Source organism: Phyllostomus discolor, chromosome 1 (genome assembly GCF_004126475.2).
Source record: "Phyllostomus discolor isolate MPI-MPIP mPhyDis1 chromosome 1, mPhyDis1.pri.v3, whole genome shotgun sequence".
Classification (NCBI taxonomy): Eukaryota; Metazoa; Chordata; class Mammalia; order Chiroptera; family Phyllostomidae; genus Phyllostomus; species Phyllostomus discolor.
The window spans coordinates 96,808,214-96,829,206 of NC_040903.2; positions in this window are offsets into that span (position 1 = coordinate 96,808,214).

Here is a 20,993-nt window from a genome sequence, read left to right on the forward strand (position 1 = left end):
AGATCAAACCCTTGTCCGAGGTGTCATTGGTAAATATGGATTATACCCTAAGAACCCTGAAACACCAATTCAAATGAACCTATGCACCCCAATGTTCACAGCAGCACAATTTACAATAGCCAAGTGCTAGAAGCAACCTAGATACCCATCATTAAATGTATGGGTCAAAAACTATGGTACATTTACACAATGGAATTCTATGCATCCATAAGGAAGGAATTCCTGCCCTTTGTGACAGCATTGATGGAACTGGAGAGCATTATGCTAAGTGAAATAAGCCAAATACCATATGACAAACAAGACAAATACCATATGATCTCACCTATAAGTGGAACCTAATCAATGAAACAAACAAGTGAGCAAAATATAACCAGAGACAGTGAAATTAGGAACAAACTGACAATAACCAGAGGGGAGGTACGAGGGGAGAAAGGGGAGAAAAGGAGGAGGGGTTTTCAGGAACATGTGTAAAGGACACATGGACAAAACCAAAGTGGGGTAGGATTGGGGGTGGGAGGTGGGGACGGCTGGGATGGGGGGGAATGGTGGGGGGAAAACCGAGACAACTATAATTGAACAATAAAAAAAATAAAATAAATTGAAAAAAACTATGCCAATATTTCTAAAGGAAAATAAATAGCACAACAGCAAAAACTCATGTCATAATGAGTTTTCTAGTTTATATTTTATGTTATTTTTATAGTACCTAGCAAGAACTCCATAGCACTGACATAATATCTTCAGGATTGTTCATAAAAAGTCCAGCCATTGTTAATATAATGAGAATGATTTGCACAACATTGATGTAACCTGGCAGTCAAGAAGAGCAGTCTGGAATGCGCTTGTGTAAACAATGATGACTTCACTGTACTAGTCAGTGGGGACAGTAGATGCCCACTGAGTCAGCATGTGTACTGTGTAGCCATTGTATTCAAAATGACTGAGCAGTAGAGACATAAACTGGCATCAAATTTTGCATTAAATTTGAACATTCCTCTGTGGAAACTATTCAGATGATTAAGATGGTGATTGTCAGCTTCATCATGATAATGTGCCCTCTCGTGCATTGTGTCTCATGCAGAGTTTTTTGGCAAAACATCAAATCACCCAGGTGACTCAGCCCCCTTACAGCCCAGATGTTGTGCCTTGTGACTTCTGGCTTTTACCAAAACTAAAATCACCTTTGAAAGGGGAGAGATTTCAGATCATTGATGAGATTCAGGAACAGACAACAGGGCAGCTGATGGTGACTGGGAGGACTGTGTGATGTCTCAAAGTGCCTACTTTGAAGGGCATTGAGGCATCATTGTCTTATGTACAATGTTTCTTGTATCTTGTACCTTCTTTAGTAAATGTCCCCATTTTTCATATTTTATGGCTGGATATTGTCTGGACAGATCATACACACACACACACACACACACACACACACACACACACTTATTATTTAGAAAAACATAGCTCATTATCTAAAATTAATTAAATACAGGCTGTTCTCAAGTATCAATGATGGAAAAATTATGAAAAATACTTGTGAGACAAACTTTGTTTTCAAGGACAGTATTTCTGATATTTATTTTCATTTATCAAGTTCAATAATCCAATGTTCTTCAGTAGCAATATTTCTTAGTAAATTTCAAATCAATTTCTCATGAAAAAACACATTGCAAACACATTTCCATTATAATCATCTTTTGCTACAACTCAAACTTCACTGAAGATGTGTATATAAAGAAAAATAATAATAATATAGTTTCTGATTCTTAAGGATTTGTCCTAAAATTAAAAATGCTATGACTAGCCCTGGCTGGTGTAGCTCAGTGGATTGGGCACGGGTTGTGAACCAAAGTGTCTCAGGTTCGATTTCCAGCCAGGGTACATGCCTGGGTTGCAGGCCATGACCCCCAGCAACCGCACATTGATGTTTCTCTCTGTCTCTCTATCTCCCTCCCTTCCCTCTCTAAAAATAAATAAATAAAATCTAAAAAAAAGATCTTATTTATAAAAAAAAAGCTATGACTACCATATTGAAGAAACTAATATATTGTCATTGATAATGGGATAATTTATAATTTCCAATTGACTGGTTAATAATTCATGAATTAAGAAACATAGAACTATTTTTAAAAGTTACTTTATAAAAGACAGTAATAAAATTGTCTTTCTCAACAAAAATGTACCAAAATGTTCTCAAAATCAAATGAAGAATTCTTATATATAAATAAGTACTATAGTTGTGCATTTTACATAAACAGTTTATAGTCTATAAAAGACTCATGTAATAGGATTCACTTGATTATCTTTTCTCTAATTACCTCCTCCTTACTAGTTAGGATCTTTGTTAAGGCACTGATTTAGTGCAATAAATTTCAATGACTGAACAATAGAGTGTGCAAACTTAATTATGACCTAGCTGTAGAAAATATTGCATGAAGGTCATCATTTGTCTGACAGTGAAGACGGTCTTGGGAGCTCTACTTGATGGGAATGTATATGCAGTGGATGGATTCAATATGTATTTTTATTGATCAAGAATGTCTGATATAGTTAACTGTCTGACTAGTTAACAACAGTAATTCCGCTATAATTTACTAATCACTGTTGTTAATCTAGAAATGCCATTAGTAATTTGTGGCACCATATGTGCCACCTGCAGTTCAGTCACTCACTCAATAAATACACTTTAGGTACCTACCATTAATTAGATACTGTGTTAACCCCTGGAAATAGAATCTCAAACAAGACTAAAAAGTTGTCTTTCACAAAATGCTTCTAATATAATAACATGTGGGAAGGAAAGTTTAAAAATATTGTAAGAAAAGTGAAAGGACTAAATAAAGATAAAGATATATATATTTATATAATATAAAGATAAATATATGTATTTGAGGGAGATTATAAAACTTGCCTCCAGGAGGATTCAAAGGGAATTCCCACAATACTTCATTTTGTTTTAAATTTTGACATATTACATAATTTTAAATGTGATTCCATTATGGTGACATTTTGCATATATATTGCTATCTATATTAAAATACAATTTTGGATGGACTATATCATATATATTATCTATCCCTGATGCTCTCTTGAATTTAGGAAGTGTTTAATAAAACTTGTTAATTTGAATTTAAATGTGTATAGTTCTTGGGTAAATGTATAAAAATTGGAAAAGTGCTTGTAAAATTGCCTATGTAACTAAGCACTGCACTAGTACATTAGCTATATAGACTTAGAGACATAGGTAGACACTGTTAGGATCAATCTTCTCTTTAAATGAAGGTGGGCATGGATGTGGCTGAAAGTCACTTCCACAGCTGGAGTTAGATTGTGGAGAATTGGAATATAAGAAACTGACCCAAGATAAAGAAAGATGCTGAGCTTGTAGGACAGGGATGATTCATAAACAATAATGAGGAAGCCAGATCAGAAAACCACACAAGATCTTGCAGGGGCGTGAGATGCAAGATTTCAAAATCACGGGAAAGGGTCTAGTAAAAAAGATATCAGGAGCAATATTAGGGGACCCGAGCTTTGAATATTAGCTAGTTTTGAAATTTACTTTTTGAGACAAGAGCAAAGATGAATTAAAAGTTCAGGTAGAGGGAAAGCAGCATTTTGACATACAGACATTCTGTAACTGACCCATGCAAAATATTCATGGTTTTACACTATTTAGAAAGGTGATTTCTGAAACATCTAGGAAAGGAGTTTTTCTGGATGCTCCTCCATATTTTAGGGCTTGAACTTTTTTGTGAAGTTCTAAATATTTTCCTTTATAATACCTTGTACAATATCCTGTCCTTAAAGAGAGTGAGATTAGAATATTGGACAGTGCATGGTCTTTGTGTTCTAAAGTTTGGGTTTGAGTCCTTTTTTTAGTTCTAGAATATTGGGCAACTCTGACTTTAATTTTCTTATTTATAGTACTATGCCTCAAATTTTATTCTTTGGAATATTTCTGGATTTAAGTACTCCTTTAGTACTGGATATAAAAACACTGTGAGGCACTGAAAGGTGGAGCAAGAGTAGGTTTACAGATGTTCATATGGAAAATAATGCAATTAATAAATAATAATGAAAGGATAAGCTGTGTTTTTCATACTCATAACTGTCAATCTACTTTTGTCCCACTCTGTAAATTTATATCAGTTTAAAAGAACATTTACTGAACACTTTCTATGTTGCAGGACTTATTTTAGGCACTGAATGGTTCTCAATAAATACTAAATAAGTTAGTTTATTTTTTGTACTGATGATCATATATGCAATCCTCCTGAGTAATATTCAGTATGAGTTCACCATAGATTTTGAACCCTGAATTATTCACAGTATATGCTGTTTACCACTTATATTCCTCATCCTCTCAGAACATACAAACTTATAAAAGTAATATAATATTCACCGGGTGCATTTTTTAAAGATATTTACAATTTCAACACTCACTTTCTTTTGAACTTTGTACATCAAGATCAAACACACAGAAAAGAACATGAACAAATGATGTGAAGCAGGGTAGTTTCATACATTAAGAACATTTCCTGATAAGAGCAGAAAATGTGATTTTATTTGATGTATCCTACTTACAAAATATTTGCTTACACTATTAAGATAAGGAGCTATTTTTCTCTGTTATCTATGAACAGCTTTTGGTTTACTTTTTCAGCTCTATGTCTACAATCCAGATGGCATTCACATTTGTGTGGTTTGCATTGAGGGTCCCACATGGTATGTTTTACACACAGCCATCCCATTTACCCAAGAACATTCTTTGCAAAGGCTATCCTCTCCTCACTGTTCTGTCATTAGTCCTTTATCGAGTGCTGGCATATATGTTCTGCACACTTTATTCTGATTTATGGATTTATTTGATTTTCTTTGTACCAAAAAATGTATTAAAGCAATATAAATAAGTATAATTTCTGACAGTACAAATTCTTAAAATTTATTTCATTCAAGATTGTTTGGTAATTCTTGGCTCTTTGCACTTTTATATAATATAAATTTTAGAATAATTTTGTCTATTTAATTATTTTTCATTTATGTGATTGCATTGAATGTGCAGGGACTTTGGGGGGTGATAGCTTATTCCCAATGTTTTGTTTTACCACTCCACAAACAAATATTTAGTCTGAGTATTTAAAAATCTTCCATATATGTTGTTAAATATATTTGCAGATACTTAATGTGTCTTGTTCTTTTAAATGACATCATTTAAGAACTTTTATTTTAAAGTTTATTCCAATCTCATAAAAAGAATTGAAAACTGTTAATATTTTTTTTCTTGAAACAACCATAAGATCGGCCCTCAGGAGAAACTAGTTAACCAGATTCTAACCTGCTGGGAATTGGTCAGAACCTCCTTCAATACTGATGGAAGAAACTTAAAAGATGAAACTTATCATTCACCTTGCCCTAGTTTTTGGCTGTTTCCTGAACCTTTGTGATTGTTTAAGCACTCTACTTCATTTTTAATAACTACCAGTAGTTGAGGGTGTGTCAAGACCAGGTAGTATCCCCAAGAGGCTCACATTCAGCACCCAGGTACAGGCTAACTGGAGGACAGACTTTCAGGCAGCTACTTAAAGCATACAGATATGTACAGTCTGATGGGACTACTATCAAAAATCCTGGTCACCTTGAGACCAGGCTGTTTGGAGGAAACCCAGGGTGACAGTTGCAAAAATTGGGGCTTCAGATGAGTGTATAAGCTCCTTTCTGGAAGATATTGATGAAATGCAGTGAGGCAGAGGGAGAGTGCAAAGATGGCATGCCCTGGCTTGAGGCCGATTCCATAGGCAAACCTGAAGCCTGCCCATTCGAAGCTCCAGGACTCCTCAACAGGCCTCTTTTTCAGAAAGCCTGGGGATGTGGTTTCATGGGCTGCATGTGCAGTGCACTGGGGGTGGAAGTATGCAAGAACACATTGTTACAATCCCAGGGAACCCACATGGCCTCCAGGGCCAGGCAATGAAGAGGTGTCCCTTGGACGGCAGCCACCAGAACCAGCAGCCACCAGAACCAGCCGCCACATGTATGCAGAAGTCCCCCTCTGAGAGCTACTGACACTGGAGTGCAGCAGAGGGAGAGCATGAAGCTGGTACCCACCATTTGGAAGGTACAGAGGGCCACTTGCCAAGAAAAATAACAGGAAAAAATACTGTCCTCTAGGTTTAGCAAGATATAAGGAGAGCAGAAAAATGGTGCCTACCAGCTCCTCTGTCCTCAGAGAGAATCCCAGTAGGTCCCTGTGCCTCCAGAGGATGTTTTCAGATTGGCAAATTAATCTACTTCACATATAGTCTGGGCAGCTTTCAACTTGCTTCTTCTGCACTGGGCCCTGGGGCAAATAAGTATGAGTGCAAACTTTTTAAGAGAATTGTTTTAGTTCACTATAGCCCTTTGTGTCCTGTGGAAGCAAGCCCCATTGGTTTTTAAAGCCGGATGTTTTGGGAGGTTCATTTCCCATGTGCTTGACATAAATGTTGGCACATGTGATGTGGGGAATGAACCTTACTTTCACTCCTCCAATAGAAGCTCTGGATTTGTGTGTTCCCTCCTGATTGTGAGTCGCCACGGCAGGGTTGGGATTTACAGCGAGACTATGTCTCAGCTTCTCCTACCCACCTCAGTGTGGCCCTTTTAGCCTTTGTTGATGCGAAGGAGCTGTTCAGATGGATTTCAAGACTTTTCAGAAGGAATGTCCCATGTGTAGCTGTAGATTCATTGTGTCCATGAGAGAAGATGAATTCATTTCCTAGATTGATCCTCCTAGATCCTCCTGATCCTCCTGATCCTCCTAGATTGCCATCTTGGCCCATCTAAAAAAATGTATCTAGTAGTGTAGTAACTTGCAACATGTTAGTTCATCATCACCAGAGCTGAAATGCTTGATAGCAATACACAGTTTAACAATCCTCTAAATTTAGAACGTAACAACTCTTAAGAGTTGGAAATATGAAGTCAGTTTGGATAAGCCATTAATATGTTCATATATTACTGACGAAGAGTCTTGTTATGTGCATATCTACTAGTTAAGAAAACTGAATTATAACACTTGTTTTGATGATTCTTTTAAAAAGATGATTTTATTTAAAAAAGTGTAGGTGTTCAGAAACTTGATAATAACTTTCTCTCTTTTTAAAAAATTTATTTTATTGAATTTATTGGAGTGACATGGCTAATAAATTATATAGGTTTCATGTGGGTAATTGTACAACACATCATCTTGTATTGTGTTTACCACCACAAGTCAAGGCTCCTTCCATCACCATTTATCCCGTCCTTAACTTCTTCCTCTCCCACCTTCCTTCCCTCTGGTAATCACTATACTGTTGTCTGTATATGAGTTATTTGGTTGTTTTTGCTTAACCCCTTTATAAACTTTCCTGTAAAAATCCATTAAAAGATAAGCACCTTCTTTGTAAAGAGTGAACTCTGCCATGACCCACTCCAAAACTTTCTCAGAGGTGTTGCTTTAACTGGATTGAAATTAGAACTTGGATCTCTTTAATTTTTGTGGCCATGTCCAAATCCCTGCCACAGTACTAGAAATCTCAGACCTATACAAGAGTGAGAGGCCTCACTGTACCTCATGCACAGATCATTTGGCCAATGATATGTCAGTGAATCTGAGACTTGTATTAAATATTTTAGACATTTGTAGAAGGGAATTTGTAGACTTTTCACTTATATACTAAAGGTTTTTGTTTTGGGGACAGTTCTCATTGCAAAAATAAACATTTGTACTGAACATAAAGTAACCAAAAATCATCAATTTAATATAGCATTAAACACTACTCCTACATGGGCTTCTGCTGAATTCATATAATTGTAAGATGAAAAGAAAAAACTGCCACACCTGAAGTTCTTAGCCATTTTTAACTAGACTGAGAATCACGAGGAGTGACCTTTTCCTTTCAAGTCTGATACAGGAGAACTAAAGGTGGACTGGAGAGGTGAACTTATGTGGTTTGTACTGAGTCCTTCACAAAAGTTAAGTTCATTGCAGGGATCTCAATCACTGTAGATACTGAAATATCTCAGTATATCAAAAAAGACAGTTGCCATTTGCATAGTATTTGAATTTCTGAAAGCTTTGAATCCATTATTTAGTTCACTAGAATGGGGAAATACAATTTGTTGTCATTTTACTGATGAAGAATCTGAGGGATAACTCTTGTTTTGTAACATACTTAAAAAGGTGAGTACTGAGTAAACATTAGAATTGAACGCTGCTGACGTGATCTGACCTCTCCCTAAATTATACCCTGCATGTTGTACACACACACACACACACACACACACACACACAGTTACAACAATGTGCAGAATATTGCACATCCAGGGATCCCTAAGAGCTTTAAACTGACAGAGAGCTGTTTTTAAAATCTTATCCTCCATAGTCAAACTCCGGTTTTTATTTTCCATGGAAAATCCAATTGGTGCTTTTGAAGTTTATGGGTATTTACAGGATTCTTTCAGCCTAAAGATATTTCAGGCAGTTTACTGCAGTCTTATCATTTCAAGTTTGCACTACAGTTCAGACTGCTCAGGTCTGAAATAAAAACAAAGGATCAAGACATGACTGCCCACACTTCAGTGTCAACAGAAACAAAACCTGCACCACCCTTTCCCACACTGTTCAAACGTCACAGAAACCAGGACACTAAGTCTGATCCTGAACAGGAAATTATCTAAGGCTCGAATTAAACTTTTTCTGAAAACTAATGAGTACATATTTTGCAAATGTATTATACAGAAATTTCTAAGAATTACTGAATTAGCATATTTTATTTTATAAATTACTGATAAGTAATAATGACAATCAAACCTGTCTCAGAAATTAGGGGTCAGTGCTCTCTAAGCAGATCTGAACAGAACCAAAGATCCTGACAACTGAAGACGATTTTCAAATGGGTACCGTGAGTAGTGGTGATTCAACCATTGTGGAATCTTCGCCACCATTTGAGGCTGTTGGGAGGTGGTGACGCAGGCCTACGGACATAAGTGTACCCAAGCATGCTCTTGTTGTTTTACACTCTGTATTGATCGCCTACATGGACTGAATTGAAATGGAGTGGGAGAACGGGCATCTTTGCCTGGATGCTTGAGTGATTCAGATTAGGCTCTTCAGCAGGAGTGCCGAGGCAGGTGGGAGCGCCAGGTCAATAGCTTTACATTCAAATGCAAGGACAATCTCTGATTGGGAGAAGCCCTAAGAAAAAAAGAAAAAGATAAGATTTTTAGAGAAATCTCCCTTATATAGCTTTTTATACAAGGATTTATGGGCTCCCTTTCACTTTCTCAATCTTTCCTCTTCCACCTCCCTCCCTTTCTTTCCTGCTTATCTTTTTCTTATCTTCTCAGGAACAGTCTGCATTTTAATTGATCCCTGCCCATTTCCTTTTGGACCCTGATGCATTTACATCTTAAACACATTGCATTTCACTGACAAGAGTGTACACAATGTTTTAACTCTCACCATAACTCCAGTGACTGTATCAGTTAGTGAAGTCAGATCTAATCTGGCTTAAGTGTAGAAAATCTCTTCAAAAATAATATTCTCTGCAGTGTGATTCTGTGGCAATCTACTTTTTCTGAGGAAAAAACTCAGTGTTAGCTTCCCTATCAACTAGCCTCAACCTCATCCTGACCCTCATAATATACGTAATGGCTGGTTTAAGAGCCAACATAAAAAATCTCCAGGGCACTTAATTGCGGGGAGGGGGACTTGAATGACATTTTCATAAACTGTTTTTTCACTATGCAGACTTTTGTAAATGCAGTAACGCTATGGAGATAAAGCATAGCGAGGATTGACAGGGCAATCACTCTAACATACCTGTGGGAGGAGTGATGTTTGGGAGGTGGGCTGGCAGTGTGTTCACACTCTGATGGAGATAACCTAAGGCTGTTTCTATACGCATTATGGACTCAAAGATTCAGTGGGTCTGGTCCACTTCATTACAGGGAATCCATGCTGTGATGCTAGTATTCACAGGTCACTACTGCTGGCATGGCTGTGACAAATTTTTCGTCAAATTCAATCTGACTGTGTTCACAGAAAATAGGCTTAAAATTTATATTCATAAACATAGGCCTGGTTTAGAATGTTTTTGTTGTTGCTATTATTGCTGTTTTCAGACATACTGAAATTTCCCTAGTTGCTATGGAATAAGAAGGATATACTAATGTTTATTAATTGTTCACTAATTCAGCAAACGTCTCAAGCAGTTTATGTTATTTGTGTTATTTAACCTTCAAAACAACCCTATGAGATTGGTATATATGTGAGATAGGGTATACCCATACATTACACATGAAGAAACTAAAGACAATAGGTGAAGGAAGTTTCCTCAAGTCACAAGTTGGTAGGAATAGGATTGGAATGTTGATCTATCTGCCTCCATAGTCTAGTTTCCTGCCACTGTATCAAGCTATTGCATCCTGTGAATAAATTCACAAACGTATCCCAGCCTTCAAAAACACTGAAATGCACTGGGTGACTTAAAACTTCTGGTTAGAAGTGGTAGCAGACTTCAGGTCTCCACTCCTTCAGGTGCAAGATGGAGCATAAGTGGATCTCATAAGCAGTGCTGGCTGGTGAATGTAATGATTGGCTCTCTGGGGGAGAAATTAAATCAATACATCAAAGCTCTGTTTTGTAGTATTTGCTGATTTCCATGCTATAAATAATCTCACTGGGGCTAATTTCAAGCTACCAAATGTATATGACTGAAAAAAAGTTGGAAAGGGATTTATGTAGCACACTATATTATACAGTATACAGGGGCAATATACATAATTAACCACAAAATAGTAGTAAAATAGACAATAGTAAAGAGTAAATGATTGATACCAGGAAAATAAATAGGAAATGATGAGTTTTGAGTATCTGTTATCTGCTTTTAACTAAATTTATTTCATTGTAAGTTCATATAATTTGTTAGTAATGTCTGTGTTTAACAATTAGCTCACAAAATTTTTGAAAAATTAACAGTTGCCTCTTACAGATTTAAGCCATCTCCAGCATACCACTGAGTAAATGGAGGTTTTATATTAATACTAAACAGGTGATATAGGTGTACCCTCAGAAAAAGACATACCCACACTACAAGGGAATTAATTGAATGGAATTACCAATGACCCTTGAGAAAATGTAATTAACTTATGCCTTATTGATAGTTTTTAGGCTATTGTATGGAAATATTTAGATAGGCTTATGGGGGAACACCAAGGAAAAAATAAGCTCTTATTCAACCTGACAGCACATCAACATCCTTAAAGTATCATTTCCCTTTTCCCCACCACTCCATCCCTTCCTCAGAGCTCATCCCTCGGTGATCTAACTCTTGGCCTCAAAAACTGCTAACTCAAAAACACAAGGGTTTGGGGACAAGCAATATAAATTTCAGCTTGTCTTTTCCAATAAGTCAAAGTGAAACTTTGAATAAAATGCGATCTCTCTCAGACTGCATTTACTAAATTATTAAGGGAGGGCATTTCCCAGGTGATCCCTAAGGTCTCTTCCAGCTCTAACACTGTGTGATTAATATCTCTCAGGATATTTACTTGGCTGATCAGATTGACTTTTGCTCACCATCACAGCAGTTTAACACAGGCCATCAATCAGACGAACACTCAGAGTCTGCTTTCCTTTTTCTCATTGTTGTCTCTGCAAGCAGATCAGATCAACCATTTAGGGATCCAATTTAATTTGTACTGCTTGGGATATAGTCACGCATTTGGAATATCATACCTTGGTTGTTTCCTATGTATACTGTTCGCAACAACTCCCTTCCTGGTTCCTGGTAAGTACATTTTCTGTTCGTCTGTAAAGGATTTGGAAAAAATAAAGTTTTGAAAATTACATCTGAATGACATTCAAATTAAAAAAAGCTTTTCCTTAAGCTGCAGGTGGTCATTAACATTAATGAATTATAACATGCCACATCTGCTCATCTAACCTTAGCAAATATTATAGTAAATCCTTTGTGAGTTTCACCAGCATTTAAGCAAACAAGGACAAAATTTCTTTAGATAACATGATTGGACTTTGCCTTGAAATATCTCATTAGATTTGAAAATATTCCTTCAAAAGTTTTAATTTCTTAGTGCAATGAATCAAATAAGTCAATTTAATACCAATTATTTTTAACAATAAATTAAAATTAATTAGTAAATTCATCCAATAATAGTCAGACAACATATGTGAGGGAAAATGAAAAATGTCTTTTACAGGAATGTGCTATAATTTAGTAGTTTACTTAAAGTTATTTGGAAAGGAAATGAATTGGCTTACCTACTACAGACCATATATGGAGAACTGCTCATTTGTAAATCAAGATAATCTCAAAACCTTTGAATATAGCTATTTTAATAAAGTCACAAAAGGCCAATCTGATTATAAAACCAGTTCCAATATCTCCCAATAGATATCATATCATACCATATTTACAATAAAAGGACTGAAGTTACTTAATTTTTAATTTTCCTTATGATTTCATTTAATTCAGTTCACCTAATCTATTTGCTTACCTACTCTATCCACAATACTGCACAAGGTTTTCAATATATTAAAAAAAAATTTGTCTTGGAGAGAAATGGTGACAAGGCAAATATGGAGCAATTGGAAAAGTGGTTACTTGTTAGCAACCTGCTGTCTGAACAATTAATAAAACATTCTAACCCTAGATTTTCCAGTTATAAAATGAAGGTAATAATAGTTCTTAAATCATGTTTCATATGAGAATTATATGAAAAATAAACAAAAATATTAAACAATACTTGGAAAATAATGTTATGCTATAATACACATAAGAAATTGATGGTTTATATTTGGGGAAGATAATGAGCTTAAATTTATATATGTCCCAGCAATATCCAGAATTTCTTTTCAACTCTCATCCTTCATTTTTCATTGAGTTTGTATTTTAGCTCCCAGAATCTATCTCATTTAGGAAAAGAAGGACTTATTTAATCCTGCTTTTTGGGCCACAGTTGAGGTGAACACCTGATCGAAGCTTTTTTAACCCAATGGCATTTTTCAGAAATTTGTAAGTAAAGAATTTCTAGTGAATTTTGGCACTGGAGCTAGAATGCATGAAAAACTAGAGATAGAAAGAACAGGAAAAAAGCAGTCTGAGAGAGAATTAATGATGAAATCAGTGTGTGGAAAGGAAGAGAGATAGGCAACCATAGAGTATTACAGAAACAGAGTAATCTTAGCTTCTCAATTCAGAGTTCTTAATCACAGATTGAGGCTCTACTTTTCTTTCTACCCTCTGTGGTCTTCTGTAAGTTTCATCTTTTCTTTAGGTTTATGAAGATATTTTTTCTTATTTTTATTTAAAAGTTCCCTACATTCTCCACAATATACACTAAAACCATGATGTAGGCAGACGTCCAGTGGACATGCTGGCTTCACAGATGGTGAGACACACACACCCAGAGGATGAGATTCCCGGGCCGCAGTGTAGGGAGCAGCCTCTGCACAGATGTGTGTGCAGCTGGCAATGTGAATGGCCTGGCTTCTTACAACGGAAAATCTTTGTCCTGCTGGAACTTTTATAACTTTATTTTGTTTATGGGAGTAAGGGATTCAAAATGTGAAAAGGATCAGATTCTTATCAATGAGTATTTATCAATGGCTTAATTACATAAAACATGTTAGGTCTTAGGTGAAAAGTAGGGAATAGTATAGATATTAAGAGTGTTTTGACTCAGATTACTTTTTTGCACATTTTTGTAAAAAAGTGATGATCTTAGAAACAGAGGAATGAGCAAGGGGAAAGGGGAAAGTGATATGGAAATGATTTTTAATATTTTTCATGAAATTGAAGAAATATAAAATCCAATGAATCATTACGCTAAAGAACACAAAGCATCTTGGGGCTATTCTGAGTTGTGAACCTGAGAGGAAATGACCACAGAGACAGAGAGAATAGACAGAGGGGTAGCACATTGAAATTCACATATATACAGTTATGCCTACAACTCATTCTTATGAGCAGTATCTTCCTTCTCCATACAATAGGCAAGCTGATTTTAAAGCACTTTATGACAAAACATGTGACTTAATTTTTGCTTTTTACCCCAATCTTTTTTTAATCCTCACCTAAGAACATTTTTAAAAAAATTACTTTTAGAGAGAGAGGAAGAGAAACATCAATTGGTTTGCTTTCTCAAACACACCCTGACCAGGGATCCAACCCACAGCCTGGGTATGTGCCCTGACCAGGAATCAAACTCTCGACCTTTTGGTCTATGAGACAATTCTCCAACACACTGAGCCACACAGGCCAGGGCTTAATCTAACATTAAGGACATATTGTGAATGATCATAAGCCCCCCAAATTAACAGAAATATACAAACAATTGTATTACAGAAAACTGTATCTAAGGAGATAGGGAGACATGTATAATCACTATTTATTAAATTCCATGAGAAATTCAAATTCCTATAGTGTTTTCAATCCATTAAAATAAAAACCTACTACTATAACAAATAAAATCATTGTTTTAAAACAGGAACTTTTATATAAGGTAAACTATCTGCAGAATAACTTGGAAAAGAGATAGAGAGTAAAAGAAGGAAATACAAGATAAGGAAAAGAAATAATATTATGTATTCATAATGGTGCCTTCATTTGAGTTGCTGCAACCATAGGGGAGAAAGGTCAAAATCTATGGGAGACAGAGGCTCATTGGTTCCCTTATGGTTTTAAATGACCCTAGATCCTGACACACCTTTGTAGGACTGCATAGGAGGAGCTGTGTGGCTCATTGTGTAGAGAAGAATATGACCAGAATAAAAATTTATTTATTTAGTTATTTAGACCCAGAATGCCACTGCTAGGACTATAACCTAAGAATTCAAAACACCAATTCAAAAGAACCTATGCAGTCTAATGTTCATAGCAGCACAATTTACAATAGCCAAGTGCTGGAAGCAACCTAAGTGCCCATCAGTAAATGAGTGGATCAAAAAACTGTGGTACATTTACACAATGGAATTCTATGCAGCAGAAAGAAAGAAGGAGCTCCTGCCCTTTGCAAAAGCATGGATGGAACTGGAAAGCATTATGCTAAGTGAAATAAGCCAGGCAGTGAGATACAAATACCATATAATTTCACCTATAAATGGAACCTAATCAACAAAACAAACAAGAGATCAAAATAGAACCAGAGACAAGAAAATAAAAAATAAACTGACAGTGACCAGAGGGGCTGGGTGAGGGCAATAATGGGGGAAAGAAGGGGAAAGGTCAGGTCAAGGAACATGTAGAAAGGCCCCATGGACAAGGACAATGGGGAACGGGGATTGAAAGTGGAAGTTTCAGGGTTGGGTAAAGCAGGAAAGAGTAATGGGGGAAAGTGGAAACAGCTGTAATTGAACAATAAAAACATTGTTAACAATTATTTATTTGTTTTGGAAGACCAGAGTAAAAATGGTAAAAGAGCACCAGCTTATATTCCTTATACATTCTATTTTCTTTTACAGGCATTCTTATTCACTGCTCCCTTGCCTACTTGAAGATACTGCATAAACTAAGATATACTCTCTGTGGGTTAATATCTCACTGAGAAGCTAAATTGTTGGCAAGGAAAAGAGCAGTGGAGGGAGGGTTAAGGGTACTTGTGAGTCATAGGAAGAATGCTTTCAGTCATTACACTCCAAAACCACTCGTAATCATTCCTAAAAATTATCTTTTCTTAAAATTTGTGAAGAGGAATATTTAAAAATGTTTAGAAATATATTTGTATATATTGCATGTATACTAACTTGAGGGACAAGAAACTATTTTCAGGGAAGAAAAGGGGTTTGCTCCATGGTTTTTAAAAACGTATAGTTGGAGGATCCTGGTCCCTGGGAACTGACATAATACTGAAATAATTTATTAACATCACAGCCCTCACCATCCCACCCTGCCACCTATACCATGACTCTCTGAGCTGCTTGAGGGGACGGGTATTTACTTTTATACCCTAGCACTTAGTGCAATGACTAATGCTTAATTCATTCTCTATTTTATTTTATTTTTTAAAATTGGAATTTGAGTGAATTAAAATTCTTGGCAGTTTTTCTTGTTATTGGTATAGTTACTTTCTCAGGATCCACACATCTAACATTTTTTTTCTCAATGTACTTCAATTTTAGTCAGACACATGCTATTTACACTTTCCCCCTTTGGCCCCTTATTAGTCAATTTTTGTTGTGTAACAAACCACCACATCACTTAGTGATTTAAAATAGCAAACATGAATACATCTGCTCTAACACTGATTTTATTTTAATGTCACATAGTGTACTTGCTAGTTGGCCACATCCTTTAGAATGTTCTTCCTGATGCTTTCCAGTGTACTTTCCTTCACATCACCCAGGTTTAAATTTAAATGTCACCAACTCAGAAGGACTAAATCTAAAGTAGCTCTTAATCAGTCCCTCTTATGCCATTTCTATTTTATTCTTGTCAAAACAATTGGTATCTCATTTATTTGTTTATTGTGTATCATTTCCTTACTTCAAAATAGCACTCAAATGTAGGATCAAACTAGTTGATTCAATATTGAAAGACTCCATACAGATTGGGAAATAGCTATTGTCCTAAAATCCCCAATACCTCCATGTCACTCAAATTACCAGTTCCCTATGGCACACACTGGAAACCTCCATCATCCAGAAATAAAAGGGTTAATTCTGACTTAACAGGAGCATCTAAGACTGATCCTGAACTATAACCAATGTCAACCCTGAATGACTGGAACCTGTGCTTAACAGCCATTAGGTATCTGTAATCATCACCACTGTATTATTTCTTTACCTGCCTCTACCATCCAGCAACATGTTTCCTTGATTTGCTATTAGAGGCAAATGAGTTATTTTTCCAGAATAACTCTATGAATTGGATCCTCTAGGCTGGAATCTTGGCAAGCTAAAATAACAGATAGAGGGTGTTTAGGCATTTGTTTCTCAGGATAATATTCTATTTTCCTGCTTAAAAGTCCTGCTTTTCTATGCCAGAAGTGGAATTTTACCTCCTTTTTTCCTTTGTTTTAGTCCTGTAACAACTTCTAATCTCCATCAACAGATGAATGTTTTAGAGTACTTAGATAAAGGTCAAATGAATATTGAGAGAGACAGAGAGAGAGATAGAGATAGAGATAGGGAGGGGGAAGGACATTAAGGAAGATTATAAAAAATAGTGCTGCTTTAAAAATGCTGAATAAATTGGGATCTCAACATTAAAATGGCATCAAAAGAACATTTTGGGGTGTGGAATTACAAGCAAATTGAAAATAAAAACCTTAAATTTTCATCATAAAAGCCCTTTATTGGCATAAGGTACATAATATGTGTGCTACTTTTGTATTAAGGCTAATTAAAATTTATAATACAATTTTATCAATAAAGTGGAAATAGTATCCACATCACTGGATACCTATAAGTATCAAGTGAGTTACCACCTTTAAAAATGTTTTGCAAGTATCTGTGTAAGTTTCTTCATATTATAGTAATTATAACAAAAATAGTACTTAAGGAAGGGAAGTTCATTATTCATTTTGATTTCTCCGGTGTTTGGTGTATTCTAAGTACATACTACCTTATTGATTTTTAGAATTGAAGAGATAAAGACAAACAATCTTAATTTTCCCACAGATTTTGTTCCCTTTCTTTACTCTAGACAATCTGAACTTTTACAAATATTCCATCCATTTACTTTCCTTTTCTTCAGAAGTAAATTTGCCTTTTACATTAGCCAAAGAAGCAAGCATCTATCCAGATAAATTTTTAGTGAGTTGAAAAAATAATGGACCTGGGCTTCCAGTGAAGATGGTGGCATAGGTAAACATGTTTCACCTACTCATGCAATCACAGAAAGAATTACAACTACACCTTAAAACAAATAACACTTAGAATTGTCAGAAAATCGAGCTGGATGGAAGTCTGACAACTGAGGATTTAAAGAAACCACATTCATTCAGATGGGCATAAGGAGCAGAGATGCAGAGATGGGTGGAGAGGTGTGGAGATGCAGTGTGGCATGGAGGGGCAGCAGTGGCAGAACAGGTGGTCCCATATTCATATGGGGCAGATAAAATCAGGAGGGATACCTTGGGAGTGAGTGATTACAGCCCCAGGCTAGACCTCAGAGGCCCAGGCCAGACCCTACAGCCCCAGGTTCCAGAGCCAAGGATACAAATCCCCATAACTTCTGGCTATAAAAACCAGATGGGTTTGGGATGGTAGAAGAAACTACCAGGTTTTTAGGAGAATCTGGTTAAAGGGCCCACATGGAATTAAAATATACTCAGACCCACCCCCTCTGGGATTCAGCACCAGGGCTACAGCTAGAAGGGTGCCAATCACAGTGCCAGGAAAATCTCCAGAAGCCAGACAGTGGCATTGTCCCTTCTCTGAGACCTCCCTCCATGCAGAGCCACAAAACAGTGAAACAGGTTGCCCATCCCTGGCAATTACATAAGGCTCCTCCCCACACAATTTACAGGTACCTTTTCTGTAATAGGCCACATTAGTAAGACATGGAGTCAAAGCATCTCTACCTAATACACAGAAATGAACACAGGGAGGCTGCCAAATTGAGGAGACAAAGAAACATGGCCCAAATGAAAGAAAAGAACAAAACCCGAGAAAAAGAACTAAATGAAATGGAGATAACCAACCTGTCAGATGTAGAGTTCAAAACACTGAATCAGAATGCTCAAAGAACTCACTGAGCATGGCAACAAAATAAAAAAGACCAAGGAAGAAATGAAGGTTATATTAAGTGAAATAAAGAAAAATCTACATGGAACCAACAATGGAGAAGATGAAACTGGAATTCAAATCAATGATTTGGAACATAAGGAAGAAATAAACATTCAATCAGAACAGCAAGAAAGAAGAATTTTTTAAAAATGAGGACAATATAAGAAGACCCTGGGAAATCTTCAAACATTCCAACATCTGAATCATAGTGGTTCCAGAAGGAAAAGAGAAAGAGCAAGAAATTAAAAACTTACTTGAGAAAATAATGAAAGAAAACTTCCCTAATTTGGTGAAGGAAAGTCACACAAGTCCAGGAAGCACAGAGTATCCCAAACAAGTTGGACCTAAAGAGAACCACTCAAAGATACATCATAATTAAAATGCCAATGGTTAAAGATAAAGAGAAAGTCTTAAAAAGCAGCAAGAGAAAAGCAGATAGTTAACTGCAAAGGAGTTTCCATAGGACTGTCAGCTGATTTCTCAAAGGAAACTTTGCAGGCAGGCAGGGATAGGCAAGAAGTATTCAAAGTGATGAAAAAGCAAGGACCTACAACCTAGATTTGTCTATCCAGCAAAGCTATCATTTAGAATGGAAGGGCAGATAAAGTGCTTCCCAGACAAGGTAAAGCTAAAGGAGTGTTCATCACCAAGACATTATTATGTGAAATGTTAATGGGATTTATTTAAGAAAAAGAAGATCAAAACTATGAACATTAAAATTATAAATACATTAAAAACTGTAATACCGTATCAATAAAGTACATTTAAATAATGGACCTAAAGTAGCAGACATTGTTAATTAAACATAGTTTTATTAAAAATAAACATTGACCTTAAATATTAGTCCAAATACTCACAAAGAGCATTATAAAGAAAAGAGTAACTCCCACAGGCATTATGGGAAAGTTTCTGATCATGGTACTTGTGAGTGGCCCATGCCTGCAGCCCTTGATCAGGCTAGACAAGACCACATGCCTCTGGACCACATTTTTCTGCTGTTAGCTCAGATTTCCCTGAACTCTTCAGTGAAGTAGTTTCTTTCATCTTCTTAAAAAAATCCAAAATGCTAAAGTCATCAAGATTTTCTATTATCAAACTTCATAGCATCTACTGAAGGGAAGCCTGGCAATAAAGACCTGACAAGAGCTGCCGCACCTTCGTAAGGGTTGTCAAAAGGAACCTGAGTCTGATCTCCATTCCTTAAACTTTAAAGTGGCAGTTATTTTGCTTTTAATAATTCCGTACTTCATTATATTTACCTCCAAAACTCAAGGGTATAACCAGACATAGAAATAGCATATGACTTTGTTAATATAATCTTCTTAAAATATCAATATTATCCTTTTGTGACAGTTCCACAGCAGAAATTAGAGGTGTGAGAGTGAAACTTACGAGAAGATCACTTTTGAAGTTATAGATGACCTAAGAGAAAAGGTTTATCTTTTGGGGCTTAATCTTGGAAGAAAAGTACAAGCATGGTACTAAAAGGGCCCCTTGCATTGCTATAACTTGGCATTAAGTCAGCTGGTTATTTTGTGATAAAGGATTTAAAGGACTGGAACTATTTTTGCCTGCTACATAATTTTGGATGATATTGTAGAACTTACTTCAGTTCTGTGCATTGGTTTATCATTTCCTATGGTACATAATAACTGAGGAAAGCCTAACCACCTCTACTAAAAAATTGTTGACAGCAAGAAAGCAAATCACATTGCATTTAAATGATCTATTTGGCATTATTGTGCTCTTGATCACTCTTCCATTTTGCCCTTGTGTATTTCATCTTCTCCCTCCAAGACTGACTGCTGTGGCCACACACTTGGCAGCTGGCAGGCTAACCCCCAGGTGCCAAGCTCTTGAGCGGATTTTCTAGGAGCAGAGTTGGGCTCTGTGAAGATTGGCCACACACTCTCCCTACTAGCTGGTTCCTTGGCAAGTTCTTTGATTCATTTGATTTTTGGCAAAGCAACTCCCCCATTGACTATGAATCTGTCAAATGCTTTAGTCAGGCTGAATGTTTGACTGTCCCTTCCTATCATACCTAAAAATTGAAGTTTTCCAAAATATATGTTTAATGTCACACAGAGCTAAATAAAGAAGGGTTCTGCATAGTTGTGTTGTATTGATATGAAGCATGAGAATAATCCTTAGCCCTATGGCCAAACCCTGACAGATTCTAGTCTCTTTTCAATGAGAGGTTTATAACATAACACTGTGACTATTT